This window comes from Rhinopithecus roxellana, chromosome 16 (assembly GCF_007565055.1).
Source record: "Rhinopithecus roxellana isolate Shanxi Qingling chromosome 16, ASM756505v1, whole genome shotgun sequence".
Lineage (NCBI taxonomy): Eukaryota > Metazoa > Chordata > Mammalia > Primates > Cercopithecidae > Rhinopithecus > Rhinopithecus roxellana.
The window spans coordinates 116,393,983-116,401,258 of NC_044564.1; the positions used below are offsets into that span (position 1 = coordinate 116,393,983).

General features: G+C 38.6%; 1 pseudogene; it reads left to right on the forward strand.

Annotated features, from left to right (window-relative positions):
* Positions 1 to 615: 615 nt before the first annotated feature.
* On the forward strand, positions 616 to 3,606 carry LOC104679261 (annotated as a pseudogene).
* Positions 3,607 to 7,276: the final 3,670 nt, after the last annotated feature.

Consider the following 7,276-nt stretch of genomic DNA (forward strand, 5'->3'; position numbering starts at 1 on the left):
ACAATGAGATACCATCTCACACTAGTCAGCATGAGGAGTATTAAAAGGTCAAGAAACAACAATGTTAGCAAGGTTGAGGAGAAAAGGGAACAATTATACCCTGCTGGTGGGAATGTAAATTAATTCAGCTACTGTGGAAAGCAGTTTGGAGATTTCTCAAAGAACTAAGAACTACCATTTGACCCAGCAATCCTATTACTGGGTATATACCCAAAGGAAAATAAATCATTCTACCAAAAAGACACATGCAGCCATATATTTATTGCAATACTATTCACAATAGCAAAGACATGGACTCAACCTAGATTGGATAAACAAAATGTAGTACATATACACCATGGAATACTATGAAGCCATAAAAAACAAAATCATGGTCTTTGCAGCAACGTGGATGCAGCTGGAAGCTATGATCCTAAGTGAATGAATGCAGAACAGAAAACCAAATACTGCCTGTTCTCATTCATAAGTGGGAGCTAAACATTGAGTACACATGAACACTAAAAAGGGAACAATAGGCACATGTGCGGCAGCTCTTTTCCTTCTTCCATTTCCACTGCCTTTCACGGTCCAGGAAGCCGCCACCACCACAGTGGCGGCAGAGTCAGGAAGTTCAAGATGGCCGCTGCGGAGACCCAGACGCTGCGGGAACAGACGGAGATGGAAGATGCTGATAATTCTGAAAAGAGTATACCTGAAGAAAATGGAGAAGTATCAGAAGACCAATCTCAAAATAGGAACAAAATAAGTAAAAAAAAGTATAAACACAGAAGTAAACATAAGAAACATAAACATTCCTCAGAAGACTAGGACAAAAAACATAAACATAAGCATAAATGCAAGAAACACAAAAGAAAAGATGTTACGGATGCTTCTGATAAAGAGGGTATGTCTCCAGCAAAAAGAACTAAACTTGATGATTTAGCTTTGCTAGAAGACTTGGAAAAACAGAGAGCCTTGATTAAGGCTGAACTTGATAATGAGTTAATGGAAGGAAAGGTCCAATCTGGTATGGGGTTCATTTTACAAGATTATGAGTCTGGCTCTGAAGAAGAGGGGGAGATTCATGAAAGGCAAGAAATGGAAATAGATCTAGTACTAGATCTTCAAGTACAAAGGGGAAACTTGAACTGTGGACAATAAAAATACTACAAAAAACGAAGTAAAAGCAGATCCAAAGAACGGCGTAGACGTAGTTCTGATAAGAAGAAAAGTAAGGGGGGTATTGAAATCGTTAAACAGAAAACAACTAGGAGCAAGTCAAAGGAGAGGAAAAAATCTAAAAGCCCATCAAAAGAAGTAAGTCTCAAGATCAAGCAAGAGAATTAAAATCCCCTCCCCTTAGAAGGTGATCTTAAGAGAAAATTGGTAAGGCCAGATCTCCTGCTGATGATAAGGTTAAAACTGAAGATAAGAGTAAATAAAAAAACAAGACAAATCCCCAATTATAAATGAAAGTAGAAGTCACTATCAAGGTAAAAAATCGAGATCCCCAGTTGATTTAAGAGGTAAATCCAAAGACAGAAGGTCACAGTCCAGAAAGAGAAAATCAAAACAGTCTGAAGCTGATAAAGAAAAGAACCCAATTCAAAAAAGATACTTCATCTGAGAAAGAAAATAGGTCACCCAGTAGAAGACCTAGTTGTAGTCCTAAAAGAAGTTTGTCTCCAAAACTACGTGATAAATCAAGAAGTAGGTCTCCACTTTTAAATGATAGAAGATCGAAGCAGAGCAAATCTCCCTCTTGAACACTGTCTCCTGGTAGAACAGCTGAGCCGATCCTTAGAAGGAAAATGAAGAGAACCAGAGAGAGGACAACTTTCTTCTTCAAGAACACGACTTCGAGATGATATCCTCAATAGACATGAAAGATCAAAAGATGCCAGCCCCATCAATAGGTGGTCTCCAGCTCGAAGAAGAAGTAGATCTCCCATTAAAAGGAGGTCTCATTCCCCACTCAGACATAGCACAAAAAGTCGGGTCTCCAAGAAGAAGATGCAGGTCTCCTTGGAAAAGGGATAGAGGTTGGAGGAGCAGATCATGCTTGAAAATGTGGTCTCAGTCATGGGGTGGTCGTAGATGAAGGAGCAGAAGCAAAGTAAAGGAAGATAAATTTAAAGGAAGTGTTTCTGAAGAAATGAAAGTTGAGCAGAAATCTTTGATGATAACCTTGAAGATTTTGATGTGGAGGAAGAAGATGAAGAAGCCCTAATAGAACAGAGAAGAATCCAAAGGCAGGCAATTGTTCAGAAATATAAATATCTTGCTGAAGATAGCAATATGTCCGTGTCATCTGAACCAAGCATCCCCCAGAGCAGTATGAAAACGTGATCACCTCTCCTTCTGGAGTGAGTAGCTGCTGATGTTAAAGAGTATGAATGGGAAAGTGTTGATACATTTGAGGCCTCAGTGAAAGCCAAGCATAATCTAATGACAGTTGAACAGAATAATGGTTCATCTCAGAAGAAGTCGTTGGTACTTGATATGTTTTACAGAATCTGATGATATGGTTTGCTGACGATTTTGATAGTGCTTGTCTCTGGGCTGCTGGCAATGGATAAGATTCAAAGAGAATCCCAACCTCAGAGATAACTGGACTGGTTCAGAGGGTTATTATCATGTTAACATAGGTGAAGTCCTAGATAAATGTTACAATGCGTATGGCTACACTGGGCAAAGTATATTCAGTAATGTTTTATGAGCCAGAGATAATGCAAGAGCCAGCCAAGAAGTGGCTGTCAAGGTCATCAGAAACAATGAGCTCATGCAAAATACTGGTTTAAAAGAACTAGAGTTCTTGAAAGAATTTGATGCCGATCCTGATGACAAACTTCATTGTCTGCGACTCTTCAGTTGCTTCTATCACAAACAACATCTCTGTCTCATATTCGAGCCTCTCAGTATGAACTTACAAGAGATGTTAAAAAATATGATAAAGATACTGGTTTTCATATTAAAGCTGTAAGATCCCGTAGTCAGCAGTTTTTCCTGGCATTGAAATTCCTTGAAATATGCGATATCCTACATGTAGACAGCAAGCCAGACAATATCCTGGTTAATCATCAAAAACTATTTTAAAGTTTGTGATCTGGGGTTGGCTTCACATGTTGTGGATAATGACGTTATACCTTATCTTGTCAGTAGATTTTATCGTGCTGTTGAAATCATTATAGGTAAAACCTGTGACTATGGTATACATATGTGGTCAGTAGGTTGCACCTTATACAGACTCTATCTGGAAAAATTTTATTTCCTGGCAAAACTAATAACCATATATTGAAGCTTGTGATGAATCTCAAAGGAAAGATGCCAAATAAGATGATTCAAAAGGTGCATTCAAAGATCAGCATTTTGATCAAAATCTCAACTTCATGTACATAGAAGCTGGTAAAGTAACAAGACAGGGAGAAAGTTATTGTTATGAACACCATTAATCCAACTAAGGACCTATTGGCTGACTTGATTGGGTGCCAGACACTTCCTGAAGACTGATGTAAAAAAGTATACCAGCTAAAGGACTTGTTGGACCAGATTCTAATGTTGGGCCTAGCTAAATCAATTAGCATCAACCAGGCCCTACAGCGTGCCTTCATCCAGGACAAAGTTTAAGCAAGATGAAGAAACTCCAAGGGTTTGAGTAAATACAGGGACTGAAGAAATTTCACAGCACTTTATTAATGAATATAAACTTACAAATATTTCTCCAGCAGATTTGAGGAAGCATGATATATTTGAACTTCTTTTAGAAATGTTAGTTAATCTGTTTTTTGTCTTATGTGAAATTTCACCACAGAATTGTTTTAAATTGCCAAGACGGAAGAAAATTACAGTGCTAATGTATATGGTTGGAGTTCACATTAAAGACAAAAGCATCTGTTATAAAACGAGTAGTAATATTGGGTGGTTGATTTGTTTTTAGCAGACTTGGCTTCATTTTGGTCTTCAGCAAATGGTAAAAATAAATGGCCAGCATAAATGCTGTTTATATTCATGTTTTCCTAGGTGCAGCATGCCATTGTTGTATTCAGTGCCGAAAGGGGTCTGTTCCTCCTTGAGCCTGCCTGCAGGGATGGTCTCCTTAAAGAAAATGTGACACATATATACCACAGAATACTATGCAGCCATAAGAAAGAATGAGTTCTTGTCCTTTACAGGGACATGGATGAAGCTGGAAGCCATCATTCTCAGCAAAATAACACAGGAACAGAAAACCAAACACCGCATGTTCTCACTCATAAGTGGGAGTTGAACAATGAGAACACATGGACACAGGGAGGGGAACAACACACACCGGGGCCTGTTGGGGTGGGGGGCTAGGGGAGGGAGAGCATTGGGACAAATATCTAATGCATGCGGGGCTTAAAACCTAGATGATGGGTTGATAGGTGCAGCAAACCACCATGGCACATGTATACCTATGTAACAAACCTGCACGTTCTGCACATATATCCCAGACTTCAAGTAAAGTAAAACTAAGAAAAAAAAAAAAGCATGTTGTGTACAGCATTCAGTACACTGAAGGTAAGCTACACCGTCAACAGCTCTGGTGTTTTAAGATGTCATTTTATTGGAACAACTGACAAATGAGGAATGTTAGCTTTGTGGCAGAATTACTTGCATGTGTGATAATTGATCTTGTTTTTTTTTTTTTTTGGCATTGCAACTATGGCATAGTTACAATTTCTGTTCTGTTCATCACATTTAAAATTGGAAGAGAATGCGCTTAATGGATAGAGTGCCTTCAGTGTACTGTTTCTTATTAACTTTACTTTTTAAAAATCAACTTGCTATAGACTTTATATACATTTTGTAAAATACAGTTCCCAGTAACATAGAAATGCTGCATCGTTTTCATTTACTAATTACAAATGTTGAAGCCTAATTCTGAAAGTCCTCATATTTAAAGGTTAGATAGACAGGGCAATGAAATTTTTAACTATGTGTATCTCATTTTGAAAGTGTACTGCTTTATGGTAAAAGCGTTTTCATTTGTTCATTGTTTTCATTATCTGTGATCATGTTGTCTTTCAATACAAGCATGAACCTTCCACTCTTGAACAAAGCAGCTGCTTTTTAAAAGCAGTAATTGCTGCTTTACTTTTTATTTCTTTTGTAAATGAAGCTTTTCTTTGAGAATGTGACTTTAAGGTGTTGTCTATCGCATAAAACAGTTGACACTCACTTCTTGTAAAGTGAAGATTGTTCTACTGCATGTGAAGTGGGCCATGCAGATTTCTGTATGTTCTCAGTATGCACCACTAGATAATAAAGTATTTTGTGAACAAGGAAAAAAAAAAAGGGAACATAAGACACAGGGACCTACTTGATGAAGGATACCACCTATTGGGTACCATGCGCACTACGTGGGTGATGAAACCATTTGTATATCAAACCCCAGTGACACACAATTTACCCATAACACATCTGGACATGTACCCCCTGAACCTAAAATAAAAGTTGAGAAAAGAAAAAAAAAAAGAGGTTGGGTGGGAACCAACAAATAAATTTATGCTTATATTTACATTAAAGAAACACTGGACAGATAGTAAAGGAAGTTATATAAGTTTTTACCAAAATGAGGCTTTGGGAATGGAATGGAGTAGGTAAGAATAGAGGTAGGAATGACCTATCTGAATATAGACCTCTTAAATTAAATAAATGTCACTTTAAAAAAAAAGAAAGTATATCATGTGAGAGTTCCTGACAAATAATTGACTCATTTTCATAATGTTTGGATATAGGATGAGAGCCTTGATTTTCAGTAAAGTCTTTCCTCTTCTTAACTAATGGCTTCCCCTCCCCAACCCCAAGTTACTTCTTACCTTTGGAAAAATATTACATACCCCAATGTGGTTTGTTCTCAAAAACATTTATAGCAAGGATTTGATTTTATTCTCCCAGGATTCTTCATCTCTTGTCATAGAAGCATGAGATCTCTGGTTACAATGAAAATATCAACCAAAGCCAAGTCAAGACATTGGGGCACGTAATTATTTCCACATTTGAGCGGCACAGACAAGAAGGAAGTAGGCAGGGTAAGCATTCATTTATTAAAAAAATAATTATTGAGTACTTATTATGTGCTTGGCTCTGAGGCAAGAGGCATTTGCTCCCCTGAAGAAGTTTTATTGTGCCGTGGAAACAATGACAAAACAGTGTGAAGAGTATGATTCACATCAAGCATTGTGTCCTGCAGGGCTGAGGAGCAGAGGCACCTCCATCTTGAGCGGGTGGGCTGTGGGAATGGTTCAGACCAGGATTCTCAGAGTTGTTGACTTTTATGCTACCTGAAGGATGAGTGGGATTAGAGGAAAGAGGTGTTTATGTGCATACATGTGAACAAGTATGTATATATGTGTGTGCATGTGTGTACATGTGAATGAAGACCATTTTAAGTGGAAGGGAAACCATGTCCAAAAAGCCTAGAGATAAGCATGGTTGTTTTACTTTCAGAGAAGGACAAGGGGATCCCTGTGTTGAATGTAATGTAATCTGAAGCCTTTAAGGTCTAGGAGGGTTTCCTGGAGGAAGTTACAGTTGAGCTGATGGGTAAGAGATAGGGGTGACTGCCAGCTAATCAGGGGGAAGAGGGGCAGGGCTTTCTGAGTGAGAACCATATCCTGAACAAAGGTTCAGAGGAAGTGGATGCCTGGTCCCTTCAGGAAAATACAAATTGCTCAGTCAGACCAGAAAACAGATTGGAATGGAGGAGGAGAGGGGAGGCAGCAGAGGTGAGGAGGTGATAACTATCCTAGGTCTGCCACTCACTAGCCTTGAATAAACTGGGGTTAATATTTCCCAGCTTCAGGTTTTTTTAAATCTTAAAGTAGGAACAATAATAATAGACCCTGATGCATGCATTGTTGTGAGGATTAAATGAGATAAACTTGTAGACCACCCAGCACCATGCTTGGTATATAGTAAGAGCTGAGTAAAGGGTAGATTTGATTATCATTCATCACTTGAATCGTTAATGTGCTGGTTAGTAACCTAACCACTGTTTGCAGCTGGAGGTTTTGGAAATTCTTCTCTTTCCCGGAGTCCTTACTGGAGAGATCCTTGGCTGGACACAGTGCCTGGCACATCATTGACAGTCAAAGGATAGATGCAGAAGGGCAAGGGAGGTTATTCTTTGGGTTCTGACAACAGGGATGAACCTCAAGAGAAACAGACAGGAAGAATCTGCAGATGTTTGGTCCTTATTGGGAGATGCTTCTCCCTCTTGATTGAGAAATTTCAGACATTTCTTCTTGCAGCCCACTTTCATTTCTTGTTCCTA